This window comes from Monodelphis domestica, chromosome 1, assembly GCF_027887165.1.
Source record: "Monodelphis domestica isolate mMonDom1 chromosome 1, mMonDom1.pri, whole genome shotgun sequence".
Lineage (NCBI taxonomy): Eukaryota > Metazoa > Chordata > Mammalia > Didelphimorphia > Didelphidae > Monodelphis > Monodelphis domestica.
In genome coordinates this window covers 528,611,487-528,630,785 of record NC_077227.1, presented here as the reverse complement: position 1 = coordinate 528,630,785, position 19,299 = coordinate 528,611,487, and positions in this window count along the sequence as shown.

Sequence of the window (19,299 nt, the reverse complement as noted above, 5' to 3'; positions counted from 1 at the left end):
ATGTTTTGCTTCCTCCTTGAAGCTCTTTTGATCTTTAAAGTAGCCCTTCATTTCCCTAATAACCTATAAACTTCTAATGACCTCCAGCTACTTCACTTACCCTTCCATAGGAAGGAGTCGAATTCACAATTGGTGTGATTTGTTTTTCTTGCTATTTGGTAGAATTATAAACATGGAATATTTCCTACACTTCACTGTAAAAGTTTCCTTCTCCTTCCATACTTGTTTAAACAAGTTCCCTAATAACATGCTTCACATTGGAAACTTTTAGGCTAATCTTTATGACTTACTGTTGTACCAAACTGCATGTTTCTAAGGCCTGTTCCCTTTGCTTTAAATTGGGTTCATAATAACTCCTAAAGAAGGATTTATTTATCCATTGGAACAGGCCTTAGAAATTCCTGCATTTTCTCAGGATAAGGCCATACTATCTGATCATCTCTTTTTAATTGGCAATTAACACATTCTTGTCTCACCCTAACATAAATAAATCCACTTATCAACAAGGTATATCTAATTAGAGTTAATTAGCCACTTTGTTCCTCCTTTTCTACTGATATCTATCTCCAGATATCTTTCTCTAGCTGCTTAACTCTCACTAGATGTTCAATCTACTTTTCACCCTTTTACTTTCTTCTTAGCAAAAGAATCATAGAATCTCAGACTTGGAGAGATTTGATATTTTGAAAACCTATCCCTTTGTAATAAATAAAGTACACTGTTACAGTCTTTGATTCAGACCCCAGACTATAACTTTTCTTTCTCTGTCTCTCACTCTATCATTATCTTTTCCCTTTTATTCTATTAAAAGTTTTAAAGCTTTACATTACTTTTTTTCTTTTTCTTCAAGACCAAACAATGATAGTAATATTAAAGTTTTCATATGCTGTTCTCCCTGTACTCACTGTTTAAGGTGACATGAAGGCAATGCTATTGCTCAGAGAACATTTCATGTCCCTATTAGTTTACCTCCTACCTCAGTCTTCTTTGATAACTAATTTTGAGATAAAGTAGGAACTTTTCAATGAAACAGACACTGACATGTAGGAATGGCAGTCAAGGGAGAAGAGAAACCAATGATGAATAGCAAAGGCAGATACTAATGTGTCCTCCACCCAGGGTACCAGATCCATAGACTATTCACTTGGACATGCACCAAACACAGACATCAATCCAAATTTCCAAGTGACCCAACACTCAATCTTATATTAACTTTTATTCAAAAGGACATATTTGGAACCAAAAGCAAATTCCCCAGTTATAACTTCTGGGTGTGAGTAATGGGGATCTCAGTCACCAAATTGAAGGTATTTTCTGAATAGTCTAGAAAGGAAGGAGGAAAAATAAGTAGAAACAAAGGAAACATATTTTAATTAACATTATATTCTCTTTCCCCTTTGGATGTGTGCAATTTAGGTCTATGTCTTTGGCTTTCTTCTTGTCTCACTCTAAATTCTCTCTAAATAATTTCATTAGCTTCTATGGTTCAATTATTTCTTCATAAATAATTCAAAAATCCATATTTGTAGTCTTCATCATTCCAAAACAACACTGTATCCCCATTTTCAACATGATACTATATTTATATTTGTATGACTCAGTAACATCTGAAATCCAATATCTCCAAAGACAACTTCAATATTTTTACTCCTTAATACACTCCTATATATTTCCATTTATTTCTATTGAGGGAAAATTCATTTTCCACCTAGATTTATAATTTCAGAGTTATTACAGATTCTTCACTTTATTTCATTTCTATTATTCAATGTTGCCATATCCTGTTGATTCTACCTCCCCAACATATTGTTAAAGGGATTCTTTAATCTCCTTCTCTGTCTCTTTAAGAGGCAAGAGAGCAGGATTTCTAAGTGGAGCAGAACTGACAGGGGTCAGTGAGCCAGAGCTAAAGATTCCATTATAAAGGTGATTAGGGAGAGATAAGGAAGGACAGTTGGAAGTTAGAGTTCTTTTACCTTAGAAGTGTAGAAAATTTTAGGCAATTAAACATGATGCTAGATATCGTGGTATATATATATTAAAGGAGGGGGTCTCAATCTATATCACACAACTCTTGCTTGTGGGAATCTTTACTGAACTGTTAAACCTTGCAATTTTTATATGGTCTCCAGTTATTACTATTTCTGGGATTATTCATTCTGTCAGGATTATTTCAAGGATACCAACATTATCTAATATTTTGTCTAATTCTATCTAAGAAAAAGAAATAGCTGAAACAGCTTAATGGAGACTAGAGTTACATACCTTGAAGATTGCATCTCTCAAATGGCCAAAACTATTTCTCAACTGAATGAAACTATCTCTCACTTTAACCAAGCTGTCCCTGCTACTATTCATACTTCTTCCACCAACTCCAGGGTGGCTCAAGCAAAAAGCTATAGAATAGTGCAGGCTTGCTCCCCTTAAGAGAACTACCAATCTTTAATCCCCAAAATAGGCTAGTTAATATAGACATCCAAGAACATTTAACTCTCAGGATATTGAGGGATTTAAGTAGAGCACCCCTTCTTTTGAGGATGAGCCCATAGCTGTTATTAAAAGGCTAGAAGGCATATGCCAACAATTTGATCCAACCTGGACTGATTTTGAGCATTTGCTAGATGAATTGCTTAATAATGAGGCTTGGGGTAGAGAACAGTTCACTGGCCAATGAAAGATTCCACAATGAAAGTGGAATTTTAATGATGAAGACAATTAAAACAAATTGAGTGAAGCTAGGGAGTCAGTACTGAAATCACTAAGAGCATAATCTGACAGAACAAGTACCTGGACAAAATTTGAAAAACTAAAACAAGAGATTGTAGAAAATTTTTTCACAGTTCATGGACAGACTTGAAGAATAGACCTAGATTTGACCAGAGAAAGGAAAGTTGGAAAATTGAGAAGGCAGTTTGTGAAAAATTATTGTAGCATGGTCAAGGACTATTTCAAAACCAGCTGTCCTAATTCACTGAATATGGACCTTGATGAATTAAGAAGAGTGGCAGGATATGTGTATGAGAATGGAAGGAAAGATGACAATGATATTGATTTAGTGGAGGCATTAAGAAAAAAGATAAAAGTATTAAAAGGAAAATTTGAAAAAAGAGATACAAATTATGGGGTAGCTATGTCTCCTTTGTGAGAATTTACAAACCAAAGACCAATGTGTTACTTTTACGGAAAAAGGGGACACCTAATGTCAAATTGAAGAAACTAGACTCAAGTATTCAACAATTTTAGATAATGGTGGAAACTTTAGGAACAATATTCTAGGAACAGCAAGTATTTTAGGAATAATAATGACAACAGAAAAATTACAGAAACAACAATTATGGATATCATAGGAATGATAGAACAAATAACCAAAGTGAGGCAAATGACCTGCTATAATATATCTGAAATGGGGCTCATCCATGCAATAGCCAAAATGTAAATCCTCCTCAACAAGAGGAATCTCAGATAGGTGCACACAGACCTTTATGAAGGTTTGAGAGCAGAGAAAGGACTCTGGAATCAACAATTGAAACATTTAATTTTCCAGACACTGATATAATTATACCAGTTGTCCCAATCCATTCTCCCCCAAATAGCAATGAAGCACATGTGACACTGAATGTTGGAAATACATTACACAATTGTCTTCTAGATACTGGGGCATTGATATCTGTCATGGTTTGTATACCTGATCCTAATTGTAATTCTATTGGCTCTAACAATGTTGTGGGTGTGTTCAGAACAACTCTGAAAGTCCCAAAGCTTTCACCATAAATATCTGTGGGACCTTTATCTGTGGAACATTCATTCCTTCTAATGCCTAACTCCCCTATAAATATATTGGGGAGAGATCTTTGTGTAAATTAAGAACCATGATAATATGTACTAAAGATGGCAATATTTTATTAGAACTACCTGAAGAATCTCTAAATTTATTGCCTTCACTATTTCTAGATCTTCAGGAAATGGATACAACTCCCATCTTTAAAATACCAATAGATATACCCAAATCTCTCTGGGATACATCTTCTTCTGATGTAGGTCTACTTAAATCAACTGTTCTGGTCCAAATTAGAACAAAAGGTGGCCCACTGCTGTCCATTCCTCAGTATCCACTACCAAAAGAAGCAAATGAGAGTATTTCTCAAGTGAAAAAATCTTTAAGTAGAAAATAATAATTTCCCACAAATCAGAATACAATATACCTATCTTGCATATTAAAAAAAAAACAAAATTAGATGAAAATGGAAAACCTATTCATCAATTTGTTCAAGATTTAAGGACTGTTAATAATCATGTCACCAAAAGACACCCTGTTGTTCCAAGTCCCTTAACGATTACTTCTTCTAATCCTAGCACTGCTACATATTCCACAGTAGTAGATTTGTGTTCTGCTGGGTTTTTTAATACCCATCCATGGAGATTCGTGAATCATATTTGCATTCACCTGGAAAGGGTATCAAAATATGTGGTGTCTTCTACCACACAATGTTATGTAGAAAGTCCACTTTTAATTTCCCAAATTTTGACACAAGCTTTGGCAAATATCAAATTTAAGGAGACCCATGTCATGATTTGCTCTTGACCTTACTAAATGCCTCAGCATGTCAAGATGAGAGCAAACATCACCTGTTGAAATTATATAAGGGAGGATACAAGATCTCAAAGGCAAAGGTTCAATGGTGTCTCCCCAAGTAGAGTGTTTAGGATTTGTTTTAGTTATGAAAGGATGATAAAATGTGATGAACTTCCTGTGCAAGAGATCTTCTTTCTGAATTTTCAGGTTGGTGGATCTTGGACTGGGACTTCAGCTTGGGGCTTTGACTTGGACCTGGGACTCTGAATCTAGGACACCTTCTGGTAAGACTGTTCTTGGATCTTCTCCTTTTGGAGTTTCTACTTGGGTGAGTGAAAAGCTGACCCTCCTTTCCTGGCTCCTGGAGAGATTAGTTCCTTTTTTTTTAAACAATATTTTATTTGGTCATTTCAAAACATTATTCATTGGAGATGAAGATCATATTGTTTTCCTCCATCCCCCCACCCCCCATAGCTGATGCGCAATTCCATTGGGTTTCATTTGTGTTCTTGATTCCACCCATTTCCCTGTTGTTGGTATTTGCATTCGAGTGTTCATTTAGAGTCTCTCCTCAGACATGTCCCCTTAACCCCTGTAGTCAAGCTCTTGCTTTTCCTCGGTGTTTTTACTCTCACAGTTTGTCCTCTGCTTGCGGATAGTGTTTTTTATCCAAGATCCCTGCAGATTGTTCTGGGACATTGCATTGATAATAATGGAGAATTCCATTATGTTCGATTGTGCCACAGTGTATCAGTCTCTCTGTACAATATTTTCCTGATTCTTCTCCTTTTGCTCAGCATTACTTCCTGGAGGTTGTTCCAGTCTCCATAGAATTCCTCCACTTTATTATTCCTTTTAGCACAATAGTATTCCATCACCAACATATACCACAATTTGTTCAGCCATTCCCCAATTGATGGGCATCCCCTCATTTTCCAATTTTTGGCCACCACAAAGAGCGCTGCTATGAATAATCTTGTACAAGTCTTTTTGATCATTATCTCTTTGGGGTACAAACCCAGCAGTGCTATGTATGGATCAAAGGGTAGACAGTCTTTGAACAGCCTCCCTTTGGGCATAGTCCCCCCTTATTTCTTGAAGTAAATCTTAGTATTATTGACTGTTCTCCCCCTCCCTTTTCCTTTCTTTGCCCCCACTTTCCCCAAATCTTCTTAATGCCCCAATCTTTCCCTATGCATGTTTCTTCTAACTACTCTTATGATGCTACAATTTTTGAGAGTTACACAAAACATTTTCCCCACATATTAATATATATATATAATTTGATGTAAATGTAGTCCTTATAGAAGAGAGTTTGACTTAAAGAAAAAGATAAGATTTATCTCCTTTTCCCTTTCTTTCATATTTACCTTTTCATGTTTCTGTTGCTTTCTATGCTTGGATATCAAATTTTCCACTAAGTTCTGGTCTTTTCTTAGCAAATGCTTAGAAATCTTCTATTTTGTTGAATGCCCATACTTTCCCCTGGAAGTATATAGTCAGTTTTGCTGGGTAGTTGATTCTTGGTTGGAGACCCAGCTCTCTTGCCTTTCTAAATATCGTGTTCCATGCTTTGTGGTCTCTTAGTGTGTTAGCCTCGAAGTCATGTGTGATCCTTATGGGAGCCCCCTTATATCTGAAGCTCCTCTTCTTGGCTTCTTGTAAGATTTTCTCCTTTTCTTGGAAGCTCTTGAATTTGGCAATTACTTTCCTAGGGGTGGTCTTTTGGGGATTTAGTATAGACGGTGTTCTATGAACCATTTCTATTTCTATTTTGCCCCCTTGCTCTAGAATGTGGGAGAAATTTTCTTTTATAATCTCCTGTAGAATAATATCGAGTTAATTGTTTATCTCTGGTTTTTCTGGGAGACCAATAATTCGAAGGTTGTCTCTTCTCCCTCTGTTTTCCAAATCTGTGACCTTCTCAGTGAGATATTTTATGTTTTCTTCTAATTCATTAATTTTTTGGGTTTGCTTTATTGATTCTTGCTGTTTTATGATCTCACTTTCTTCAAGTTGCTTGATTCTGGTCCTTAGGTATTGGTTTTGCTTTTCAGCTTTGTCTGCCCTTCTATTGGATGCTTCGAGCTCTTTTTTCCAATTGAGTAGTCTTATCTGTCAGACTGCTGATCTCTTTCTCCCATTTTTCTTTCCAGGTTTCAATCTCTTGGATAAGTTCCAGTTTGAGATCTTCCAGAGCTTGTTGATAGCTTCCATTTTGGGAGGCATGTTCTGTTTTTTTTTTTTTTTTTGGATTTCCTCCTCATTCTCTTCTTTTCCTTGGGTACTTCCACCATAAAAGTTTTCAATAGTCACCTTTTTCCCTTTCTTCCTGGAGGTTTGATTTTGGGCCATGTGAGCCATCCCTTTGGTGGTTTTATTTCCCTTTCCTTTTTGGTCTGGGGTCTGGGTGATATGGGAGGTTTTTCTGTGAATTTAGGTTGCCTCAGACTAGTTCTTCCCAGCCTCCGAGGTTTCTTAGCGTGCTGGGGCCCTGATCACATCTAAACTGCCCAGGTGTTCAGCTCAGCCCACATAATCAGCGTGTGGTCTGCCACTGGTGTTTAGCTCCACCCAGATGTTCAGCACAACCACCCCAAGTACAGCTCCGCGGACCCCCCTGATCGGCATCGGGTTCTCCCATGAAACCGCCCTGAGACATTTTTTCCTGGCAGTCCCCAGATCCCAAGGACCCTGGAGTGCCGCCCCCCCCCCCCCGCAGACAGAGATGTTCCCCACTCACTCGCTGTCGTGGTGAGCACTCAGGTGGCTCACTCTGGATTGGTGGGGGAGGTGGGGTGGGTGAAGGGCGGCTCAGTTCACGTTTCTATGCAAGCTTTCCTCCTTCTTATTATAGTGTGGAAATGTTCAAGCCCCACGTACCTTCGCCTCTGTGGCATACTGGGGAGTCCTGTTCCACCAAAGGTGATTTTTATGCTCCTTTGTTGTAGTCTATTTAGTTCGTTGCTGGGGAGAGGAAGGAAGTGGCAATTGGTAACTCTTAAAAATTGTTGCTGTCACCTGGTCAGCTAGAATAATTACACATAGAGGAATGGTGACAAACTGTATCGGATGCAAGGACAACATATAAATAGGTATATAAATATATGCAGGCATAAATGCATATACCTGTGCATATTTGTGTATATATATATATGCATATATATATATATATATATATATATATATATATATATATACAACTGGAGCTAAAAAAGAAGTTAATACTAAATTAAATGGGAAGAGAAACAAATGGGGTTAAATTTATATGTCACAAAAAGTTCATAGAGGGAGGGGGGAGAACATCAGTACAGAGGAAGGGTAAAGAGGTTGGAGATAGGAAATACTCAACTCTTACATGCTTTGAAATTGACCCAAAGAATGAAGAACAATCCAATCCATTGGGACAGAGAATAGATTTGCGCCCTATAGGGGAGTAGAAGGCTAACAAATATACTGGTGGGAAGGGAAGCAATACAAAAGAGGGAGAGGGTGGGGAATATTTTAGAAAGACTACAGGGAAAATAAGGGGGGATAAGAAGGGGGGGTGGAAAGTAAAGTAAAATAAGGGTGAAAACTAGGGGAACTGATTAAAAACAAACATGGTGTAGAAAGAATTAGTGAAAGAAGAAAAGGTAAGACCAGGAGTAGAAATCAAAATGTTGGGAAATACACAGCTAGTAATAATAACTTTGAATGTGAATGGAATGAACTCACCTATAAAATGCAAGCAAATAGTAGAGTGGATTAGAATCCAAAATCCTACCATATGCTGTTTACAAGAAACACACATGAGGAAGGTAGATACACATAAGGTGAAAGTAAGAGGATGGAGCCAAATCCATTGGGCATCACCTGATGAAAAGAAGGTAGCAGTCGCAATCATGATATCTGACAAAGCCAAAGTAAAAATAAAACTTGTTAAAAGAGAATGGAGAGGTAATTACATCCTGATAAAAGCCAGTGTAGATAATGAGGAAATATCTGTTCTCAACATGTATGCACCAAATGGAATGACATTCAAATTTATAAAGGAGAAACTAGTGGAGCTCAAGGATGAAATAGATAAAAATACTATACTACTGGGAGACATGAACCTTCCTCTATCCAATCTAGATAACTCAAACTAAAAGCTAAATAAGAAAGAGTTAAGAGAAGTGAGTTAAATCTTAGAAAAATTAGAGTTAGTAGACATGTGGAGAAAAATAAATAAGGACAAAAAGGAATATATCTTCTTCTCAGCAGCACATGATACATTCACAAAATTTGACCATGTATTAGGGCACAAAAACATTGTAAATGGGTGTGAAAGAGCAGAAATAATAAATGCAAACTTCTAAGATTACAATGCAATGAAAATAATAATTAGTAAGGGTACATGGAGTGGTAAATCAAAAATTAATTGGGAATTGAACAATATGATTCTCCAAAACCAGTTAGTCAAAGAACAAATCATAGAAACAACTAATAATTTCATTAAAGAAAATGACAATGAGGAGACATCCATTCAAAATCTATGGGATGCAGCAAAAGCAGTACACAGGAGGAAATTTATATCCTTGAGTGCATATAATAACAAATTAAGAAGTCAATGAATTGGACATGCACATTAAAAAACTAGAAAGTGAACAAATTAAAAATCCTCAGATGAAGACTAAATTAGAGATCCTAAAACTCAAAGGAGAAATTAATAAAATTGAAAATCAAAGAAGTATTAATTTAATAAATAAGACTAGAAGCTGGTACTTTGAAAAACAAATAAAATAGAAAAAGTACTAGTCAGTCTAATTTAAAAAAAGAAAGAAAAAACCAACTTCACCGTATGCAAGATGAAAATGGAGACCTCACCTCTAATGAAGAGGAAATTAAGGCAATTATTAAAAACTACTATGCCCAATTATATGGCAACAAATATAGAAATCTAGTTGAAATGGATGAATATTTACAAAAATATAAATTGCCTAGACTAAAAAGGGAAGAAAAATTACCTAAACAACCCCATATCAGAAAAAGAAATTGAACAAGCCATCATAGAACTCCCTAAGAAAAAATCCCCAGGTCAAGATGGATTCACAAATGAATTCTTTCAAAGAATCAAAGAACAACTAATCCCAATATTATACAAACTATTTGCCAGAATAAGCAAAGATGGAATTCTACCAAATTCATTTTATGACACAAACATGGTACTGATCTCAAAGCCAGGTAGGTCAAAAACAGAGAAAGCAAACTATAGACCAATCTCCCTATGAATATAGATGCAAAAATCTTAAATAGGATACTAGCAAAAAGACTCCAGCAAGCCAACAAAAGGGTTATTCACTATGACCAGGTAGGATTCATACTAGGAATTCAAGGATGGTTCAATATTAGGAAAACCATCCACATAATTCACCATATTAACAAGAAAACCAACAAAAATCACATGATTTTCTCAATAGATGCAGAAAAAGCCTTTGACAAAATACAACACCCATTCATATTGAAAATACTAGAAAGTATAGGAATAGAAGGCCCTTTCCTAAAAATTATAAACAGTATATATCTGAAACCATCAGCAAATAGCATCTGCAATGGGGATAAACTAGGAGACTTCCAAGTAAGATCAGGAGTGAAACAAGGATGCCCATTATCACCCCTATTATTTAACATTGTACTAGAAACAATACCAGTAGTAATTAGAGAAGAAAAAGAAATTGAATGTATTAAAATTTATAATGAAGAGACCAAGCTATCACTGTTTGCAGATGATATGATGGTTTACTTAAGGAATCCTAGAGAATCAATGAAAAAGCTAGTTGAAATAATCAACATCTTTAGCAAAGTTGCAGGATACAAAATAAACCCTAATAAGCCATCAGCATTTTTATATATCTCTAATCCATTTTATCAGCAGGAATTAGAAAGAGAAATTCCATTTAAAATCACCCTAGACAATATAAAATACTTAGGAATCTATTTGCTGAGACAAACACAGGAACTATATGAACACAACTACAAAACACTCTCCACACAATTAAAATTAGATTTAAATAATTGGAAAAATATTGATTGCTCATGGGTGGGATGAGCTAACAATAAAAATGACAATCCTATTCATATTAATTTACTTATTTAGTGCCATCCATTGAATTACCAAAACATTTCTTTACAGAATTAGAAAAAAAACATAATGTTCATTTGGAAGAACAAAAGATCCAGCATATCCAGGGAAATCATGGAAAAAATGCAAAGGAAGGAGGATTTGCAATCCCAGATCTCAAACTATACTATAAAGCAGTGGTCATAAAAACAATTTGGTACTGGCTAAGAGACAGAAATGAAAATCAGTGAAATAGACTTGGGGTAAATGCCTTCAGTAGGACAGTCTATTATAAACCCAAAGATCCCAGTTTTGGGGACCAAAATCCACTTTTTGACTAAAAAAACTGCTGGAAAAATTGGAAGACAGTATGGGAAAGATGAGGTTTGGATCAACATCTCACACCCCACACCAAGATAAACTCAGAATGGGTGAATCAGCTGAATATAAAGAAGGAAACTAAAAGCAAATTAGGTGTACACAGAATAGTATACTTGTCAGATCTTTGGGAAAAGAAAGACTTTAAAACCAAGCAAAAGCTACAAAAAAATCACAAAATGTAAAATCAATAATTTTGATTACATCAAATTAAAAAGATTTCATACAAAAAAACTAATGCATCGAAAATTAGAAGGGAAGCAGCAAATTGGGAAACAATGTTAATTATAAAATCCTCTGACAAATATCTAATTACTCAAATTTCTAAAGAGGTAAACCAATTGTACAAAAAATCAAGCCATTCTCCAATTGATAAATGGGCAAGGGACATGAATAGACAATTTTCAGTTAAAGAAGTCAAAACTATTATTAAGCACATGAAGAAATGCTCTAAATCTCTTATAATTAGAGAAATGTTAATCAAAAGAACTCTGAGGTATCACCTCACACCTAGCAGATTGGCTATCATGACAGCAAAGGAAATAATGAATATTTGACGGGATATGGCAAAGTTGGGACATTTATTCATTGCTTGTGGAGTTGTGAATTGATCCAACCATCCTGGAGGGCAATTTAAAACTATGTCCAAAGGGAGCCAAAAGTATGTTGGCACTTTGATCCAGCCATAGCACTGCTGGGTTTGTACCCAAAAGAGATAATAAGGAAAAAAGACTTGTACAAGAATATTCGAAGCTGCACTCTTTATGGTGGCAAAAAATTGGAAAATGAGGGGATGCCCTTCAATTGGGGAATGGCTGAGGAAATTGTGGCATATGTTGGTGATGGAATACTATTGTGCTCAAAGGAATAATAAAGTGGAGGAATTCCATGGAAACTGGAACAACCTCCAGGAAGTGATGCAGAGAGAAAGGAGCAGAACCAGGAGAACATCGTACAGAGAGACTGTTTCACTGGGGTACAATCAAATGTAATGGACTTCTCCATTAGTGGCAATGCAGTGACCCTAAACAACTTAGAGGAATCTATGAGAAAAACCACTATCCACATCCAGAGGAAACACTGAGGGAGTAATAACACTGAAGAAAACCAACTGCTTGAATACATGGGTCGAAGGGATATGGCTGGGGATGTAAACTCTAAATGAACATCCTAGTGCAAACAACAACATGGAAATAGGTGCTTATCAAGGACACAAGTAATACCCAATGAAATTGCATGTTGGTTGCAGGAAGAGTGGGTTGAGTGGAGGGAGGGAAATAATGTGATTATTTTAATCAATATTGACTAAATTGACTAAAAAATTGACTAAAAATTAATTCAAATGGGAAAAATGAAGTTTAATGAGGAGAAAATGAATGCTTATTAATTGGAAGAAAAAGATCATTTCAAAATAAACCATTCGAGTTCAAAGTTCTGGGGAGGAAATCAGTTCTCAAACTTTTCCCTTAGAATTTACCAGCAATGTTTTACTTGTACCAAGTATCTGCAACTAGCTTTTCTTCCTTTATTGTCCTACTATCTCTTCCTTTCAAGAATTATAAACTTAGTGTATCATAATAAAAATACAGGTAATGGAATAATAGAGGACCTAATATGAAGACTAGCAGCTGGAAATAAATTCTAAATAAGTAGGAAAAATTGTGTTGCTTATTTCCACTAGCTTTTTAGTTCATTCTCTAGGATTCTTTTAGACCATTAAATCTTCTGCAAAGAGTAATAGCTTGTTCTCCTCATTGCCTATTTTAATACCTTCAATTTCTTTTTCTTATCTTATTGCTACTGCTAGTTTTTCTAGTACAATGTTAAATAATAGAGGTGATAATGAGCATTCTTGTTTCACTCCTAATCTTATTGGTGATGCTTCTAATTTATCCTCATTGCATATGATGCTTGCTGACAGTTTTCAATATATACTGTTCATTGGTTTTAGGAAAAAGCCCTTCTATTCCTATGTTTTCTAGTGTTTTCAATAGGAGTTATTGTTGTATTTTGTCAAATTCCTTTTTCTGCATCTACTCAGGTAATTATGTGATTTTTGTTCATTTGCTTGTTGATATGGTCAGTTATGTGAATAGTTTTCTTAATATTGAACCATCCTTGCATTCTTGGTATAAATCCCACCAGATCATAATGAATACCCTTGTGATCACTTTCTGGAGTCTTTGTGATAGCATTCTATTTAAGATTTTTGCATCTATATTAATTAAGGAGATTGGTTTATAGTTTTCTTTCTTTGTTTTTGATCTATTTGGCTTTGGTATGAGTACCATATTTATGTCAGAAAAGGAATTTGGTAGAACTCTTTTAATAGTTTGTATAGCACTGGGATTAGTTGTTCTTGAATGTTTGATATAATTTACTTGTGAATCCATGTGATCCTGGGAATTTTTTCTTAGGGAGTTCTTTGATGGCTTGTTCAGTTTTTTAGGATATGAAGTTTATTTAAGTAGTCTATTTTTTCTTCTGTTAATCTAGGTAATTTCTATGTTTGTAAATATTCATCCATATCACCCACATTGCCATATTTATTTTTATATAATTGAGCAAAATAGTTTTTAGTGATTGCTTTAATTTCCTCTTCATTAGATGGAAGGTCTCCCTTTTCAACTTTAATACTATTATTTTGGTTTTCTTCTTTCCTTTTATTATTAGATTGACCAATACTTTGTCCATTTTATTTGTTTTTTCAAAGTACCAGCTTCTAGTCTTATTTATTAATTAAATAATCCTTTTACTTTCATTTTTAACAATTTCTTTGATTTTTAGGATCTCTAATTTAGTTTTCATTTGGGGATTTTTAATTTTGTTCACTTTCTAGATTTTTTTTAATTTGGATGCTTCAATGGATAATTCATTGACCTCTGCTTTCCCTAATTTGTTTATATATGCACTCTCAATGATGTGAATTTTTCCCTGAGTATTTCTTTGGCTGTAACCCATAGATTTTGAAAGAATGTCTCATCATTGTCATTTTCTTCAATGAAATTATTAGTTGTTTCTATGGTTATTATGACTAATTGTTTCTATGGGGCAGGGGTATTGTTGATTGAGCTTCCCTGTCCTCTGAAGGCTTCTTCTCTGCCTTACTGATGAGATTAAGCCAGGTTAGAGTTGATCTACAGAGCTGGATGTGCCCTGAGGCCAAAAGCTCACGAAAAGTGTGTGTGTGTGTGGGGGGGGCAAGATGAAGTGTTTTGGCTGCTTCTAGGCTGCCCTCTCTGTGCTTCTTCAGCTGCCTCCCTGCTGCCTGTGTTCAATGCTCTGAGCCTGGCACCGTTGTGCCCACAAGGCACTCCCTCCAGACTAGCACCCTTGCTTACACAGAGATTCTAAACACCTCTGGAGACTCAGCATTGTAGGTGGGAGTGGAGTCCTTAACCTTTCTTCTTCCTTTCCCTTGAATATAAGAGTTCAAATTCAGGCTTTTTTGGTGTACCTTTTAAGTTGAATACAACAGGGTCCCCCAGCTCTGTTCTTTTGTTAAATTTTGTTTTCTGACCCCTCGAATCACTTTGTTTTTGATTTGTGTGGAAGGGACTTAGAGTTTTGGACTTTTGCTGTGTTTAAGCTGCCATTTGACTCCCTCTATCAAACTTTTACTTTTATTATTCTTATGAAAGAAAAAAAATGCTTCACATGTAGTGGGTTTACCAATTGACAGATACTTGTTAGTGTAGAAATTATATATTTAATCATCCCAATTTCATTCAATTATTTCACTTTCATTCAGCTCTTCAGTTCAGATTGCTTTGCTACCCCTACTTAAAATAATTAGTCAAAACCCTTACTACATTTCTTTATTGACAATTTTGTTTTGTCCTTGATTTTTTATTATAAAAGTAAGTGGTGTTCAGAAATACTAAATTGAAAGAGATATAGATTAATCAGAATACTTGAGACATACTGCAGTTTAGGTTACTGTGCTTGGGGAAGAAAAATTAAATAATGATTTCACTTCCTCATTCCATACATCTAAAACATTACCTTCATTTTGATATGTTGAGTTTATTACTATATCTCTCACATTCTTTCTTTCTTTCCTTTCCCTTAACAGCTGAAATTATCACCACTTCTAGTCTTTGTGACAGTTTCCTGGTCATTCTTTCAAGTTTCAAATTATACCTGTTCATATACATTAAACACATTCCTGCTAGATTAGTTTTTCTTGAAACTCATATGTTATAATGCCAAGACTACTAGGCACCCAAGTTCAATCTCTTTAAAAAAACTCATTTATTTTAATTCATATCCTGAACAATGCCATTACACTAAAAGGAATAGGATGATTGTGAGGGATCACTATTGTTTTATTAAATTAAAAAAAGCTACCTGTAGAACTTTAAAAAAGACCAAGAAAAATTAATAGAAATAAAAAAGATAGCATAACTCTAAAACATGCAATATGAACTTGAAATGCTCCCTTCCCCTTAATTTTTGGAAAAGCACTTTCACAACACACCCAGTTATCAACTTTCCATATCAAAAGTCCAATTAAAGAAGTTCCTGGCATGTTCCATAACAATTAATGCAACAAAAAGCTGATTAAGACAACTAATTATATTTACTATGTCAACTGTCAGAAGTGTTGTCACTATGCATAGTCCCTAATTAGTTAACTGGGTGGATGATTGATTAATGTATCATTAGCTAAATCTGTTAATTAATGTGCCATGAGGACTCCACTTAAGACTAGGTGATTAAAATTAAAAATGAAAGATTCTCTTCAATATAAAAGACATTTATCATTTTTGAGATGTTTTGATTTTGTAATCATGACAATATCCTTAGCAATATCAAAGTTCTCTGCTGATTTTCTAGTAAATTTATTTTACTTATTTCTTCACTTGCAAATTACAAATAATATATAAAGAGACAACTTTGCATTTCAGCTCAGGAGTTTTAAAAATTCCCTTTAACTTCAATGTACATTAATGGATACTTAACTCAGTTATGATCCCTTTGTTTCCCTTTTGATATCCTCAAATGTTGCATATCACAGTATCAAATATTGAATTACAGAAGTTTGACTAGTAATTTCTTAAAAGGCTGACTAGTTAAAACTGTATCTGAATAAGACTCCGGGGGCAGCTGGGTAGCTCAGTGGATTGAGAGGCAGGCCTAGAGACAGGAGGTCCTAGGTTCAAATCTGTCCTCAGACACTTCCCAGCTGTGTCACCCTGGGCAAGTCACTTAACCCCCCATTGCCTAGGCCTTACCACTCTTCTGCCTTGGAGCCAATACACATGTATTGGCTCCAAGATGGAAGATAAGGGTTATAAAGAAATTCACTTTAATATATCATCTCTGATACATGATAATCCTGCCTTTGCTTGAAGCATGCCCTGTTACAAAGAACTTGGTTCCATACAAGACAAATCATTCTCTTTGGGATAATTTTGTTTTCAGGATCACGTTATATCAAGAATAAATAATTATTTTTCCTTCCTAAGTTTAATTCTCATTCATTCTGTTCAGGAAATCCTTCAATAATTAAAATAAGGTTACAATTTGGTTTTATTATTAAATTTTCTTCTCCCAACTAAATACCTATAATGTCTTCAATTGATATGCTTATGGATTGATAGACAAATTGTTCCTCATCCTGTGTATCTTCTTTATGGTTTCAAAGTTATCAATGCTTTTCTTGAAATACAACAACCAGAATTGATTCTAAATACTGTTAAGTGTGTTCTGATCAAGCAGAAATTCAAAAGACTGTTTCACTTCCATTTTCTGGTCATAGCATTTCTTTTTATTCAGGTCAATATGTCATTAACTTTCTTTCATTCTATATCCTATTTATTCACATAGCGATAGCAGTTTTCCTTTGGGAATGCAGCTCTAATTAAGAATTTTATTTCTCTTTCTCTTTCTATCCATCTATCTACTTATCTATCATTTATCTACTTGGTTATCTCCTTTTATCTGTCTTAGATCTTTTATCTTTACATCATCAACATATCTCTGTCATTCAATTTATCACTTGCCTCCAATTTTCTTAGATCTAGAAAGAACTTAAATATCATTAATTACACAAAGATAAAAAGGCTCAGAGAAGTTGTTGTCTAATTCAATTTTCTACAGATTTTTTTTTAGGTAGGAATGAACCCAATTTTCTGACTCTAGATCAAGGATTTTTGTTTTATGTGTGTGTGTGTGTGTTTAATATTTGTACGCATTTTTAAAGAAGACTGATGTCATCAAAATATTCGATTCATGGTATGATGTGTGTGGCTGTGACTGATAAGAGGTTTGAATTTAGTAACACAGATTGAACACAAAAGGTCTATTAGAACTTTTAGGGTAGAATAAACTCTGGATGTGAACAGCTCCTTTGTGCTTCTAAGATTCTGCTTTACTCATTGAATATAGTTCCTTCTTTGATGTGGGCACATATACACAGGGGTGTCTTGTGCCAGAGTTTACCATGACTTACAGTAAATATTAAAATTCTTCAGAAATACCTTGTTTGAGTTCTCTACAAAATATTCTTTTGAGTGTGTGTTTGACATTCAGATTATGTGACGAGCCCATCAGAGTTGTGCTCTTTAAATAGTTTTAATGCTTAATAATTCAGCTCTATAGAGTACCTCAGTTTCAAGTAATTTACCTTACTAATAAATGATTTTCAGGGTCTTCCTGAGATAATTCAAGTTAGAGAAGTTTAGTTTTCTGGCAAGGTGTTAAAATGCCACTATCAAGAAACATTGATTCTGTCTTGAAGGAGTGTATAGCTATGGCTTGAAAAAGACTCTTATGAATACATATATGTATATATGTGTGTGTGTGTGTGTGTGTGTGTGTGTATGTATATGTATTGTTGGGATGGCAAGGAGGGTTTTTGGAATTCCATGGTTGATGGAGAGGACTGGACTGGCAGTTGGAAGAGCAAGGGCTGATGAGATAAGAACGGTGGGCAGAGGGCATTCTGAACAGCCCCTGAGGTCTTCAGTCTCATGACTGAGAGCTGAAAGGTCCAGTTTCTGAGCTGGCTGAAGGACCCCTGAAGCTACAAGTGAAGACCTGATTCCTGCAGCTGTTTTCTTTCCAGAAATCCTTCTACTGTTTCCTCCACCTGCTTCAACCATCACAGACCCTGTGGAGGTGTTAGATATGACTCTCTCTGACAAGAGCCTCAGCATTCCTGATTCTTCTTTACCTCCCTGAAGTGTTTCAAGATTAGTCTTATAAGATACACTAGCGTTTAGATTGTAAAAAAGGCATTTAATTAGGAAATGGGCAAAGATTTTTGTGAGCATAATCATCAACCCCTTGGACCAGCATCTGCATAGATAACCTGTCTACCTCTACCCACTTACCCTTAACTCATTTATTTTATTCTTTCAATAAATCCTTTAGTTGACAGTCAGATTTTTAGTTGGCCTAATTCAATAAAAAAGGGTTGTTAGATAACTGGGACAGGCCTCAAAGCTTGAGGCCAGTTCCTTTCTGTGGTAAGACCAATCAAAGCCTGCCACATATTTTCACTGGGGAAGGTAATATAGAAACCTTCCTCTGGAGCTGCTGACAGTAGAGACTGACATTTTATCCCCTCAGTCATTGCTCCCAAAAGGAATAAAGGGATACAGTTTGCTTGATATGACTTGAGAAGGTGAGAGAGAGGAATTATCTTTCCCTCTCTCTTGGAGTTTACTTCAAACCCCCACCAGCAAGGCAAATAGAACACACAGTCTTTGTCAGTTAGGGCTGACTGGGGGTAGCAATCTTTGAACCACAGAATCCCATAGTTTAACAGCCACACCTGCTCACTCCAGAGGGGTGGGGTTTCTTAAAAGGCCAGAATTAAACACACTACAGCAGTTGTTTTGTTTTGTTTCTTCCTTGAAGAGGTTTTTGTGGGTTTGGGACAAGCAGCTATGTACCAAAAGATGATAGTGGCTTTAGCATCTCTCCTAATGTTGGCACAACTGTTTCTACCACTATATGACACTATATGGAATGTAATTCCTGAATATATCTGGCCAGTTATCCAATTAGCACAGCTCTGGGATTAGATCAAAAATGAATCTGGGAGTTTATGATCTTTCTTCCCTGCAATATATGGAATAACTGTGTTCTTATGGAAGATCTTAATGTACCTTAGGAAGGGAAGAAATCAAGCCTCCTTTTTATTTTTTTAATTTTTAAATTTCATTTATTTATTTATTTTTGGTTACAATAATGACTATTTCCCTACATCCCCTCCACCAATCCTTTCTGCAGCCGACACACAATTTCATTGGGT